Genomic DNA, 15,712 nt, shown 5'->3' with positions numbered 1-15,712 from the left:
GCTGCTGCCAGGACATGAGACCTGCTGAGTAATTACCTTTCATTTAGGATATCCAGCTTCTAAACAATGAGGAGTAATAATACCTTATCAATGTCAGACTGACTTGTCACATTATGACAGATTTACTGTTAAAACAATACCACTGGCGCTCGAAAGCAGACCTGCTCTGAGACGAGCCGTCTGCGCTCTACATATGGTCCGTTTCCAGCGACGCTGCTACATCACACTGCACACTCCCGTCCGTGTCACGCATCCACAAAACCTTGTAATGCACTGTTCTCAAACCAAAATAAGTCTTAAGCATTTCTGACTGTTTAATTTTAAGCATGAGAACCGAATGAAAGCTCTTTGACACCCATAATAAACTCCAATGTGAGCCATTTTTATTGAAACTGGATGCTGTTTTCTTAACGCTTTGGGAAGCTTTTAGAATGATTTGTTGATTTATATCTGTGAAGGACATTTTAATAAAAATACTGTTTGAATTCTTAGTGTGGGTGTGTTTGTGGGCGGTGTCCGTTTCTCTGGGCGTTCATTTAGAGAAGTAGGAAGGAAGGAGGTTGTCCATTAACTGTAGTGCTACTTGGCCCCAACACCTTTAAGACAGCTGATGACAATCTATTTTTCCCAATGGCCAGCAGTTCAGGAACAAGAGGAGACAAGCCTGTCATCAAGAGCTTTCAGTCATTTTAGCAATTAGCAGTGCAACTGGCTCAGGAAAGTGGTTTTTCCAATGAAAGTGTTGGCACTTTTGCTGTGTCAAATAGATGCAAGATGTCTGTTTTAGGCAAAGTTTTCTTGACTTTCAAAGCAAGTGGCATCAATGCTACAAAAATGTGACCCCGTACCACAAAACCAGTCATTAGGTTCAATATATAGAATTTTGAATGGATTTTGAATATAGAATGGATTATATGAAGGCTGAAATAAATGTTTAAATAACGTATGGTCTGTTTGGATAGGGCAATATTTGGCCAAGATTGAAAATCTGGAATCTCAGGGTGCAAAATCGATCATTTGACCCAGATAATGTATTGTTGACCGTTCTACCTTAAACTGGTTTTGTGGTCCAGGGTCACATATGTACTTGTAACATATATTGTTATGCTAAAATCCGTTTTGATAATGAAACAATCTATGTCTTGTATGGCCTGTGAGTAAGTATACGTTCACCACATTTTCATTTTTGAGTAAACTACTCCTTAAACTGCAATCCCAAAGGGCCTTTCAGGCATAATATAACATTTTTGTGGGGATCAGAGGTGTGATAATTCATGCTGACCCCTGTGGCAATAAACCTCATACTCTGCAAGTCCAAACACACTTCAGGTCTACTAGTTGTTATCTATGTTGTACTTTTTAATAAGAAATTCCCAGACTTTGAGTTTTGCAGTATTTACAGATTTGTTGGCTTATCTGTTGATTCACAGCCAGATGTTGGGCTCTCAGTATTCTCAAAAAATCCCACAGTGCATTACAGGCAGGCACAAACTTCCATCCAGTTTGTCAATGAGGCGTATGTTTCTGTGTGTACTTGTTGTGTTTGAAAAAGCATATGAAGTTTAGTTTTTCCATGTAAACATATACCCCTATAACCGGTTGGCATGTTTAAAATGACTAGTTTTTCAAAATGTTTTCAGATTTGAAAAGCTGTATGTCCCAGCTTTTAGTCCTGAAAAATAATTGGCGACACTTTAGAAAACTATGACTTTTCCCTCACTAAAAATTACTAATTTGCTGCTTATTAATAGTCTGTAAGGTAGTTATTAAGTCTAGATATTGGGTATGATTAGGGATGTAGAATAAGGCCTTAATTACTACTAATGGCTAATATTCTAGTAATGTGCATGCTAATAAGCAACTAATAAGTGTAACTGTAAAAATAAAGTGTTACCAAATAATTTATATAAACATTAAAAAAAGATAATTTTTTTAAACTTTTTGACATTGAGTAATGAGTTATTTAAATTTCTATCTGTCTCGGTGACAAAGATTCTTCTATTTGCTTCTGTCTGTGTCCGCCTATACCGTGCCTTGTTCCATCAACGTGGCCAACAAATTACAACTTCACAAACTCCACCTAACACTCAGCATGTATGATGCCCATGCTCCCCAAGACAGAAAACAGAGGCCAGACGTTCCTAGGCCAGGGAGCCGTCAACAGAGCTCTGAGTGAGCCAGAGTTTTACACTAAGCGCGTATAGCTGATTTTGTCTCGGGCCAAGCACAACACTGTAATTTTTCTTAAAAGCATGACAAGTTCAAAAGCTAAAGCCGTAGGCTGAGTCATTGGGGCCTTTTCACAAGGGCCAATATTAAGATATTAAGACGCAACAGCAGGAGGTTTGAAGCAGTACACTGCCAAAGCCTGTGTACTGACAATCAGGATCCAAATCAACCATTCACGTTACAGTGGTGTAACTGTATAAACTCAATTTGCTATCGAAAGACAGTAATTTATATATAAACAATCTTGTATTAAGATATAACACGACGGAACAGTTTTTAAACACTATCCATTATGGACTGTAAATGGTTACTGAGAATAGATCACACACTAACAGACTTTCAAATGAGACTCATACAGAAACACACACCTCATTGTTAGAAGATGTCTGACAAGTGTGTCCCACTTGACGGATTTAAGGTCAGAAACTAAAGACTCTTCATCACACACTATGTAATTTTGCTATCAGTTCAAATGTGCAAACTGATTCTGGGTTGAAGAGAAACGTTTAAACCTAGTCTTAGAGTTAAAATGCTAAATATTGTTTGTGTTGCATTTTAGGAACTTGCTATATCGCACAGAATTGAAAACCACTTTAAAACAGGGTCGACTTTTAAATTGTCACGTTTTAACAGCGGCTTATATGCCTCGTCTGCAACATCGTGAAACTGGCTAAACTGCTTATCAAACATGGCCTCCATTAAACCTTAGCGCAGAGACCGCGTCTGTTAAACCCGTGTGACGCACAAAGAGCGTGAACGGGGCAATACCGACGAGAGCATCTGTGTGCGAAGAAGGCGATCGGAGCTTAAAGATAAGACGTGAAGCACAAATTACAGAGAAACACAAATAACGCTGCAGCAAGTGTGTGTACACCGTAGAGACTGTGGCGTGACTGCTGAACGTTCACACAGCAGGTGTTCAGTGAAGATACCTCAGTTTACAAACGTGAGTTCAGTTGTAGAATGCTGTTGTCAGTTTTGTAAAGAATGTCACTCTATAAAGCGTATTTTATGGAGATTACTCACTCACAAAATAAAATTCACATAGAACGTTCCTATGTGAGAATTGAAGCCTTGATCTTGGTTTTGCTAGCACTATACTGCACCGACTGGCTCTGGTGGGTGTTAGATTCGTTGTTTATATCCATCAGTGCAGTGCTTAAACCTACTGACTCTCTGGCTTTCATTTCCTCATTATTTCCTAGTCTTTCATCATGACATATACTGTTGCAAGATGTATCTACATTGGTGTGTATCAGTGTTGCTTCCCCATAACTTTTGAGATTTTTTTTTTCAAAAGTTTAGGGACAAATATAGCAACTTCTTGGACAAACCTTCTCATCTTGCCTACTGATCTATTTTCATCTTTATATAGATCATTATGATGTGATCTAGTAACATTTAGCTACCACTTTTAGCTATGTGCAGTTGAAAGCAATTGGCAACACTGGTTTGTATATTTCTTTGATATTTAAAAAAAAAAAGCCTTTTTATTAAAATAGCCAAGGCCCCAGCTGTTATAAGAGGACCTTATAAGAGGATAGTGTATAAGATTTATTAGTAAACTGTAATCAGGCTTAAGAAGTACATTTATAAGTATTAGAAGTAATCAGGCTGAAGAAATACAGTTTTTGTGGGGAAAAAGAGCACAAACAATAAAAATGAGTGCTGTCAAAAGATTAATCATGGTGTATTTACATGTATATATTTACATTATTATTTTACAGATAAATATATTTAATAACTTAAAACTTCACTTAAATATATACATGCATGGGTGTGTAAAATATACACAGTGCACACATTTAAATAAAAAACTTGACAGCGCTAAAAAAAATATGCAAAAACAAGTTGTTTTACAGAGACAAGAATTGATTTTTTCAAAGAGACATATGTAGTATAGTTTTTTCCTCCCCAACATTTTACCATTTATCGCACATTCTTTTTTATTATTTTTTTAAAAATGACTTTTTATTCATTTTTCCCACAGAAAACATGCAATTTTAGTTGGTCCTGCAGAGAACAGGTTTCTCAAGCTTTAAACATGCACATGACATCTGAGATGAAAACAAATAACATATCGCTGCATATAATATTTAATGTTGGGTAATTTGTTTATCTCATGACTATTTCCAGATGTTTTTGTTTGTCCTTTTGATTCCGGTGAAATGGCAAAGAATACCAAGGAGTTTATTTTCCTTGGAGTACTACATGACAGGATTAAGGACTGTGTTCAAATATTGAAATCGGTACGAGACGGTTCAGGGGAATGAAGGTCTCTATTTAAGCAAATTTTCATAAACGCAAAGAACAAACAAGGCTTTCATTTCATTAAATATAATTTCAGCCCTCGCTCTTGGCGAAGTGGATGATGCGCAGACGAAATATAAACTGTAATATGAGATATTGATCTCTGATTGTTTTTCACATGAGTAGAATCTGTTTGGTGTGTGAGACTATGTAAACGCTCTTCGTGTTCAGTGTAGAGCACTTTAGTACTGTATGTCAGAGCTTTATTCAGGAGCCCATAATTTCCTGCATTTCCCTTTGCTACTTCGCTGGAGACACAGCTGGCCTAGTCTGACGTGCATCTCAGCCATTGTTTCTGCAAGGGATCAGCTCCCAGCTGAACTCACATCCTGCCTGAGAAGGAAGCAAAAGGGACAACACAAGAATGTGCGCGCACATGACTTTTCTTCCAGAGTTTAATGAAACCTAATGAAGATGAAATTTAGTGCAAAGTGGGTTTGACTGTTCAGTTTAGGCACATGGCTGTTAGCACTCCTTTCAAGCAACGGACTGGCTCAGAATTTGTTTGCATCACCTATTTGGAAGCAACATAGAAGTCTGGATTTTGCCATAGACGAGATTGTACGTGGAATTGATTTCAAAGTCAGATCTTATATCTGGTCCAAATTTGTGAGACGAACAATGACAAAACGCTATGCACCAGAAGGCTGCTTTTTTGTTTGCTGGAAAAGCGTGGAAAGTGACCCCCAGGTGTTCAGTGCTCTACAGACTTTTGAACAAGAGTTCAAAATGAGCATGTTTCTCCCATGGCTTCCAGTACAAACAAGAGCTGAATTTTGGCAGTTTCCACCGTGCTTTGCTGATACGCAGCTGTTAATTGTCCTATAAGGGACCTGGTGAAATCTGCATACTGTGTGGTGAGTAGGTGTGCGGTCCTGCTTCTTGCGATAGTACAGGCCTTCTTCCTTAAGTCTGAATAGCACTTCTTGGCACACGTGGGATCAGGTATAATGATGTCTTTGGCTGCCGTTTCACTGTAAATGAACTCAAAGCGCTTGTGTTTATGAGCGAACGGGCTGCTTGGGGACAGATCAGAAGCAGGCCCATAGCTTAAGCTAGAGTTACGTTATATATTTAGTCAACTGAGCTCATATTTTCAACTAAAATTATATGGAAAGGAATGTCAAAACCGACCGAGCGGTGTAGGATCCAACTGAAGAATTGAGCCTAGTGATGATAAGAACTGGAGGACCTCTGAGGAATTTTGCAGACTTAAAATATAAAGTGCGGCATATCTGAGTTGTGTCAAGATTCGTGTAATGAGGGAAACTCTGTATGTAGCGGTGTAGAATACGCTGTAATTTTCCAGATCAGGCCGTTGCTATTTTTCTTCGTTTTTTGAAAGGTATATTTTTGCTAAAATAACAAGAGAGAGCAGCAGATTTGAGTCTTATTTCTAATAGTCTAGATTAATGTTTTGTGGACCCTCGTGAAGAAACCGTGGCGTTTACAAAAAGTGTGCGAGCTGGAGAGAGAGGTGGAGTGAAAAAAGTGAGAAAGGAAAAAGACAAAAAAAAAAAAAAAAAAAAGAATCGGGGAAAGAGAGAGGGGCGGTTTTTGTCATCAAATCTCCAAAAGCCTCAGTTCTGCATTAGACTCATGGAAAACTACTTAGAACTCCAGACGTGCTAGTCTTGCCAGAATCAGCTTCCATTCCAAAAGGAATTAATATTAATATTAGAGAGAGTCGACCCTGACATGTGCAATTTAGGCCAGAACCCGTATAAATCTATCCCAGAAGCCCTCGCTTCCGGTTGGCCAAGACCTGGAAAGCTGGAACTTTGAGAGCTGAGCGTCTGAAATATCCATCGGCCAATTATCTCCCTTGCCCTGCTCGGGCTCAGAGCTCCATAAAAACTCGTCTGAGATGGACTCTGAGGCATTTCTGTTCCTCTTGTGGATAGGGCTCTGTGCCTCGTATCCCCTCTGACAAGCACTTAAATGTGAAGGACAAAAAGAATTCTGCAGTTCATCTATCACCTGTTACAGATTTGGGCTGTAGCTGAGAAGTAATAGTGTAGTGTTACCCACAGCTAGAAACAGATCCGGGAAGTATATTACTGATACGTTCCTACATTCCTGATACCCACCTAAAGTGGTTCAGCATCTGGTTAGACGCATATACTATATAATTTTATATATTGTTCGGAATTGAATTGAGTTCATGAGTTTGAATTTCAATTAAATTGGCCGCACTCCAAATGACGTTGAATTGAATCTAGAAATGGAAAATTCTGGTTTCGAATAAGAAAATGGTCAAGACAAGGTTCCTTGATAAAAGCTGTGTGTATACATGTGTGTGTATGTATGTATATATAATATATAATATAATGTAGTATGTATGTGTGTGTGTGTGTGTGTGTGTGTATTTAGTGCTGCCAAACGACTAATCGCCGGTTACATAACATACGGGTGTATACTGTGTATATTATGTTTATATAAACACACACATGCATATGAACATGTATATATTATATGAATATAAATAAATCAGCTTTTGTCAAGCAATCATTTCAACGACACACATTGCAGTTTTATTGTAAAATTCAAGTTTAGTTCAGATTCTTGAACCGACTTTCAACTGCAATTTCAATTTCACTCATTTAGCCATTATTTGCTATAGTGCATCCTTAAATCCTCCAAGACTTCACACAGTTAGCGACTCGTCCTTTATGATACTACGCTAGAAGAGATGAAAGACATATTATTTCCGTGCAATGGGTGGTTAGTAAGTAATTCGCTGTGGAGTCAATGAATCGCTTATTGTAGACTCCCATGAGAGATCTTAGAAATGGAACATCTAGCTGTTGGAATTACAGTTAAAGGATCCATTTCTACTAGAGTGTTATGAGAATCTGAGTTTCATTTCCAGATTTATCGAACTTAATAGATAATATTCTGAACTTAATACTACATCTACAAAATGACCTGACTGAGCCACCAATGTTAGTAATTCCTGAGCTCGGTCAGGACCCTACTGTTCTCGGGCCCGCTTCCACAGCTTCTCAGCAGGTTCAGTGTGTAGCCAATGCTAATATTCTCTGCACCTGTGTAATATGTGCTAGAGATCTGACTGCTTAAGTTAGCCGTGTCTGTCATGCTAGCTGTTTTCATCTTGCCGTTCATTTATTTCTCTTTGCCTCTGGCATGCAACCGCCTGTGATGGAGAGAGGCTGAGGGTGTTAATGTTTTTTTTCTTTCGCGCAGCAGAACTGGCTCGCAGGGAGAGGGTTGTCCGCCTTAAAAGTCAAATTGACTAAGTATGACAAAGTGAATCAAGTGAGCTAATATTTGAACTTTTTTGAGCCGTGATGGATTGAGTGTCCAACAACTGAGAAATATCTTCATAATATTTACTCAAATACTCCAGGAAATGAATGCCTCCAAATGGCAGTTTCAATTTACACCCTCTAAAAACTTTCCTTTGCTCCCACACGCTCTTCCCTTTACATCACATTTTCTTTATATCGTTGTACTTTTTACATGAAAGGAGATGCTAGATTATGGGAAATGCCTAAACAAAAGTATAGACGAGGCGTCTGAAAGAGTGCACAGTAAACACTCTTTCAACGTCAAATAAAATAACATCAAATGCATTAAAATGTCTTTGCGCTAATTTAAATTAATTTGTATTTTGTTGTAAATGGTTTTCGCCATGGCATTGAATAGCTGTTTTTTTTTTGTAATCAATGTGTTGTCTGCTCGATCATTTAATTCTGTAAGAATTATTGGAAGAAAAAATTATAATAGAAATACGATACTAAATAATATCAAACTAACATGTGGCCAAACGAACGATAAACGGTAATCTCTCATAAACCAGGTAAATGACCTGCAGTATGGCATTGTGCTGTGTACTGAGTTTTAGTCCAAAACGCTGTTGTTTTTGCATTGTGCTGTGAACTATGAGCTCTTATACAGCTTGTAGTGATCCTTGTTTAGGCTCAGGGCAGAGGAACGGATCTGAGCAGAAATGAAGTGGTTTAACTGAACGTGTAACCTTGAGAGTCCGGGTAGAATTACAGGTGTACTTCCTTTCCCAGGCTCAGAAGAGGGAGTGTAAATCTTTGTGGCCGAGGAGAGATGCAGCCAGGCCTGCTATTGTCATACACACATTCACACACAATGAGTCGGGCAGGTGAGCGAACGGGGCTTGAGATTTGGCGCGAGTGTGGGAGAAAGAAAGAGAAGTGAAACCAGAGGCGCCTTGCTGAGAAGCCCACCTGGGGATGGAGCGGCGTTCAGACTTATTCAGGTGTGAGGAGGGGTGTGTTGCCTCACCTCACACACACACACACACACACACACACACACACAGACACATGATACTTCCTCTGGTCCCACATCCCAGCATGCCTCATTTCACATGAACACCATCTTGCCAAAACATCAATGCACTGATTAGCTCTACTCTGACGTATGCATTTATAGTTAAAGATATTATTTGGCAAGCTCTTAAAGGGATAGTTTTCACAAAAATGAAAATGCTGTCATCAATTATTCAGCCTTGTTTGACATTTCTGCGACACTAAAGTAGGTTTTTGGAAGATTATTTTAGATTCATACTAGAATAACTAGCATATTAAAAAGTTATTTTAGATATTATAAATAAGTTTTACTTCAGATTTATTTTGAATGGAACTCTGAATGTATTTGATCAAAAATGCAATAGAAAGTTCGTGTTTACATTATGTGTGTGTGTACTGTGTATATTCTGTATACATAAGTAGACATGCATGTAAATATTTAAGAAAATATTTATATAAACTATTTATAATATTATAAATTATATATGTAAATATCTTTAAAATATATACATGTAACATATGTGATTGCATTTATATATACACGATAAAGACATATATTTTAATATACTAATATATACAAATTGTTACATATATACATATACACACACATATATATATATATATATATATTTATATATATATATATATATATATATATATATATATATATATATATATATATATATATATTTAAATTGTAATATTTTACACTGTTTTTGGTGAGCAAGTCTTCTTTTAGAAGAAATCATAATTATTCTGAAGTTTTCTGTAACTCAGTGCCGGTAATTGCTTTAACATGCTTTATCTCTTATTCTGAGATCACAAAACTGGTAAACTGGGTATCTTTTTTATTCATACTATTTGCATAAAAAGCACATAATAATGCTTTATACACATGCTCCACCAAGCCAAACCCTTTGTGACCATCTTCTGGCTGCTGTTTGCAGTCTTTATGTGGATTGATTTCAGCAGCAACGTGATTATCCTCATCACTTTAGCGTCCACAGCCTCTGCGAGGCAGCCTCTCGTTTCTCAGTGCTGCAACCCTACACCAATATAGCTAGAGTTTATTTCACCCGTTTATTTTTACTAGCAAATCTCTTCCTTCTCCATTCCTCCCACTCGTTAGCCTTCCATTGTTGGAGAGGAAGAAAGGAGAGGATGAGAGTTTGCTAAACACGTGTGCTGTTGGAAAAGTATTCTGGCATCGCTCTCAAACTCTAGTTTTCATCCTTGCCAGGCATGCTGCCACTAAAACACAGCAAGACATTGAATTATTTTAAATGATTGTATAAATTACGCTTTACAAGTTTTTAAGTTGCTGTCGTCTTAGTTCAAATTACGCAGTTGGCCTGTATAAGTCCTTTATATAAAATCTCCAATCGCAGGCTTTTAAAAAATATTCTTCATTGTGTAAAATATCCCAAACATTTCATTTATATTTTTTCCTGAAAATGGCCCGATCTGGTGCAATCTGTGCATTTTTATTACATTTTTATTACATTATACATAATAACTACATTATTACACTGCTGAATATGCTCAAATGGATTGTAATTTGATTAAATTTAATCAAACGACATTTTTAATTTAAATAACATTCTGAAGTCAGTAATATTTTTAAAAAAAATGGTTTTATTCAGCAGGGATACAGTCTTCTGATTAAAAGTGACTGTAAAGGCAAGTATAACGTTACACATATTTCTATTTTAAACAACAACAACAACAACAAAAAATCTATTAAATTGTATTAATTTGACATTTTTATGAATTAAATATTCGGTTTTCCACAAAAATATTAATAAGAAGGAGGTTTAAGGTTTAATATAGAACAAATTCTTGAAAATGCAGTCATGCTTGTCTATAGTCCGGAGTCCACTATTAATTTACTCTTAACTACAACTTTTGCTAAAGTCAGCTTCTAATTTGTTAGCAAGGTAGTTGTTAAATTTAGGTATGTGATAAGGGATGTAATTATATGGTTATAAATCACATATTAATGTCTTATTCTGCATAAGTATTAATAAAGCCAACATCCTAGTAATAAGCGACTAGTTGGTCCCTATACTAAAGGTTTGCTGTGTAACCAGTAGAGGGAGATCAGTCTCTGGGGAGTTCAACAATAGCACCAAACACACTGTATGTGCTAAAGCAAGACATGTCATTTAAAGGTCACTTGTCCTTCGCTAAACAAGAGGCCTTTGAGAAAATAAGTTGTAAAAACAGGTTGCTGGAGGTCAGCGCGAACATGTGTTTGGCAACTCGATGTCCTGTCGGGCACCTGAAAGACGGCATGAGAGAGGTGTGATGCTTCCTGTGTAAGAGTGTGTTCAGACTTGACTGTTCTGGCAGCTTCTCTCTTCGGCTTGGATGAACTCTTGCTGACATTAGTCGGAGTGTAATGTCTACTATGACTACATCCATATTCACCACACACACACACACACACACACACACACACACAGGGTGACCGGCTGAACGCAGGTGAGAGGAAAGCCTGAAGGTGTGAAGGTTGAAAGTTTTCCGTAAAGTTGAAAGAAGCAACAGATTTTAATTAGACAAAGCCAGCAAAGCCAGCAAGACCTGTTAGACGCAACTGTCACTGTTCAGGAACAAGGACATGAGACAGTGTGTTTCTTTTGTGTCAAACCAAATCGTTTAGAGACACATGTACGTCTGGAAACGCAGATTTGTACAATGAGGGTACTGTATATGTGTGTGTGTACATGCTCTTCTCGGGTTTCCCAGTCAAATTATTTAAACCCGGTGTCTGTTTCATAGCAAGTGACAATGTCTACACCAGATGAATAATAATGTCTTTGTCTGGCTTGTAAATATGTGCTGTATCTGAGCGTTCAAATATGTCTTGGAATAAATGATTGGCGTATTAAATGTTTTCGTTGAACTCGCACAATGGCAACGTAATGTTTTGAGTGCAGAAAAAAACGGCTTATCGAATTACCTTGCCATATGTCTGTGGCAAAAATTTCACTCGGGATTAGAAGCACTTGAGGATCTCTGAGTTTAAAGAGGCTACGAGAGCTTTTAGGCTCTCGATTTAAGGGTGCTGACAGGCCGTGTGTTGGAGTGGTTAATGACTACCTGTTCAGGTGAGAACGGCACGTAGAGCGAAACCAGTCTGAAGACTCTGTCACTGACAAGGGAGGATGGGCAGAGGCTGATAGGCCAGAACTTCCCCTGAAAGACAAGGTAAACAGCAGGCTTGGGATGACAGCAGAGGAATGCGAAAAATCCACTTTAATGGATCCCTCAGCGTTCCGCGGGGCAGGTCAGCAAGTGAGAATAGAGAGGTAAAAGTGACGGGCTGAGCTTTTGGAAGAGCTGGACAGAAGAAAGGGAGGACAGAGGGGTGTGATGAGAGACTGGCGGCCTGTCAAACGCATCTACGGACGTAGGCGGGGAAGGAGGGAGCCGCTGGATATACCAGAGACGGGACTCTCTCTACACAGTTACTTATTGTTCAAAGGGAAACAGCTTTCAGTAGACCTTTCGCACACAGTCATGCTCGCTTTGCGCTGCTGACAGATTTATCTTGGAGGACGTTAGCGAAAGGCTTAAGCTTTTGAACTCCGCTGTTGCGCCAAAAATATTACTCAACTGTGGCATTACATCATTAAGACTTTGTATTTTTAGGTGGTTGCAATGACTATGTTGGCAACTTGTTTAGGAACGCATTACAAAAAAAAGCGTGCTTGAATTTAGCATGAACCTGCTTATATTTTCGCTTATTATGTAAAGACTTAATGCGATTTAAATTTGGCACGAGGATAACGGCCTCATTCTGTGATGTACTTTAAACATGTCCGTAATTTCTGTGTAATTCTGATAGACTGAGGGAATTGAAATGCAGTTTAAGGTGGTTCATGCAGTTTGATTTCACTCAAATGTTGGAAACCTTGGTTGCATTTCGAACAAATCTGCTATCGGTGAAATGTAATTGCATTTCTGCCTGACCACCACAGGATACCCCATGTTAATGGGGTGTTAATGGGTTTCTTTATTGCTAGCGTAATACCTGTGGCCTTTTTTTGCTTAGTGACACTTTAAAGAGACAAAGTGTTACTATTAGCTGCTAATTCTTAAATTACATAGATAACAGAGCAAGACTTATATTTGATGGGTTTACAGAGTAATTGGTGTAACTGGTTTGGGTTTCTATGACCTTTGACCTTTGCCCGCAGAGGCTAAGATGCACCTGCAAGTGTGTGTCACGACCCATGTAACCTCGGTCACATAAGCCTCCCTTTAGCAGATACCCGTGAAGACAGCAGATGGATACTATATATCTTGCTCTATCTATAACGCCATACAATGAAAGCAAACTCAAGTGTATAGTTGACTCAAAAATAGAAATGCTGTTCTAATTTACTCTCGTGACATTGAAACCCCCCCTTCCTTTTTTGTTTTAAAGATGTTTAAAAGGATGTTTATGCTGCTAACTTTCAATGATAGTTAATCGTAGCCAATGGAGGCCATACAGTGCATTTTATTCAGAGTCATCTAAATACATAAGATAGATTTGTACCGTGAAAAAAATAACATTTGCTAAAAAACGTCGCTACTCTCACCTTTAAAACATGTCATTTGAAAGTTGATTTTCATAATGTGGGCAAAGTAATAAATGCCATAATTCTGACATTCTGAGGAATTTATTACTATTGTTTCTATTTATAACTATTCCTCACATATAAAAACATGAAGCACAACCCAAAAGATGCATTATCATTTAGAAAACCAGCAAAAGACAAAACAGTGAAAATGACTTTGATGAATGAGCAGGTGAGGAGGTTATTTTCTGCGAGGTGGTATTTATGGCGTGAGTGTTTGTGTGATGGATGAGGGGACGTAAAGAGAGAGTATTAGTTGATGTTTCCATGTGTGTGAGTGTTTGTGCGAGTATGGAGTGAGAGAGAGAGAGAAGCGAGATGTGGAAGTTGATGTTCCTTTCCCTCAGGGATGTGACATCCCTGCAGAGGAACAAAACCAACGCGGTATTAGTAACAGGATACGCCGCTAGCGCAAACTGGAAACTTGTACCTCCTTATCTAGAGGGCAAGTGAGTCGCTTTGTATCGTTTTCCCATACATACCTGATCCACCCGATAAGGTCCTGTTTGTGTCTGTGAGCTCTCAATTTACAAAAAAAATTCCCCAACGATCAACCAGCACAAGGAAACAATACGACTTTTTAGACTTCTACAGATAATAACAACTCTTTCAATCAATAGAATTGAAATGGTTATCAATACCAGTTAATTGAAACTTTAATTATGATTGTACAACTAATACAATTAAATGACATGTCAAATTTACAATAATTCAAATGTGTTTCTTTACAGCTGTTTGTGAACATTAATTTGTGTGTGTGTGTGTGTGTGTGTGTGTGTGTGTGTGTGTGTGTGTGTGTTTATCAAGGCTGTGCCAGTGTTTCATTGAATTCCCTATATTTCTGTATGTTCAGTATGTCTTGATTTCCATTTTTGTGTGCATGTTTGTACCTCAAATAGACTATTTGTCATTTGTTATTTGAGCCTTTTTTCACAGACGAATGGTACAAAGGAAAAATCTTTTGAGTTTTATTTAAATTACAATACATTTGCCAGTTCTCTTTGTGTTCACTTCATGAATACTTTATTTTCCTTAAATAATAAAAATCAAGCCTTTGATGAAAGTATCATTAAAATATCTTAATTTATAATCTATAAACAAATAAAAATGTAATATTATAAGAGTTTTGGTGTAATTTCCTGTTATTTGCACTATGACTTTGCACCAAGCAGTGAAGCTGTTTTATTAAAACATTTTTAAGTTATAGTGCATTATTAGTACCTTGACATAAACACGCTCATCAGAAAAATGATTGTATGTTTGAATTTGTTTTTTTTTCCAGACAAAAAATTAACATCATGTCCCAAATTCTGTGATATGCTGAAATTATATTAGCTCAAGGTCTTTAATGTTAAGCTTAGGGTGGATGCTGCTATAGATTATGATAATAGCAACCAGACATTAGCAGGGAAAGTCTGTGGTGAGACACAAATTAAGACACAATTGAGAGCTCTATTTGTTACCTTGCCTTAGGTTATACTGCTCAACATGACATCTCTGTTCATCCTTTCTCGTCAGCTCTTTCTCTCTCGCTCACCGCCTTCGTCCGTTTCTGTTTCACACCGAGTTCCGAAGAGTTTTAGGTTGCTTGTTTTTCACCTTTTTTCCCGAAAAAGTAAGGCGATCCGATCCGCCTTTCGCTTTTTTTCCCCCCAGAACAATTGCAGAAGGTCTGTGCAAGTGCAGACGGTGAAGCGAGACAAAGAAAGAGTTCAGGGCTCACAGGCTCATCTGTAAAATCTCCCTTCTCTGGAGGATGTCCATCTGCCTGGTATCTGGTTGCAGAATGGAGACACAAATTTAGTATTTCACTTAAAGTTAATGGTAAATGTGTGGTTGGTCCAACCTGCCCCTGAATTCAAGACCTTTTTCCTCTCGCCCCAAGCCCTGGGGTGCGTTTTGGTAATTACTTTGTTGCGGTTCAGTGTAATTTCAGCGCTTTGTCACGTATCATTCACAACTCTTCAGTTTGTCCGTGCCTGAGGATATCATGCATTTGTACATGCTTAGCTTCAGTGGAAAGGGAGGTTTTGTTGTTTGTGTAGTGATTTTCATCAATGATAAGCTCCATGCTGTGGTTCTGTATGAAATTACTGGTACAATGTAGCAGTGTTTATGTAAATAGAGATTAGATATATTCCTCATTTAGACAAATATCCATAATGTTTGTCTCTTGACACACGGTCCAAGACTGTAGTCAGTATAGTGCCACATCTAATTTTTTGAACAGGAAGAAAA

The sequence above is a fragment of the Puntigrus tetrazona genome, chromosome 13, assembly GCF_018831695.1.
Source record: "Puntigrus tetrazona isolate hp1 chromosome 13, ASM1883169v1, whole genome shotgun sequence".
Classification (NCBI taxonomy): Eukaryota; Metazoa; Chordata; class Actinopteri; order Cypriniformes; family Cyprinidae; genus Puntigrus; species Puntigrus tetrazona.
Note: the sequence above shows the minus strand (reverse complement) of the source record.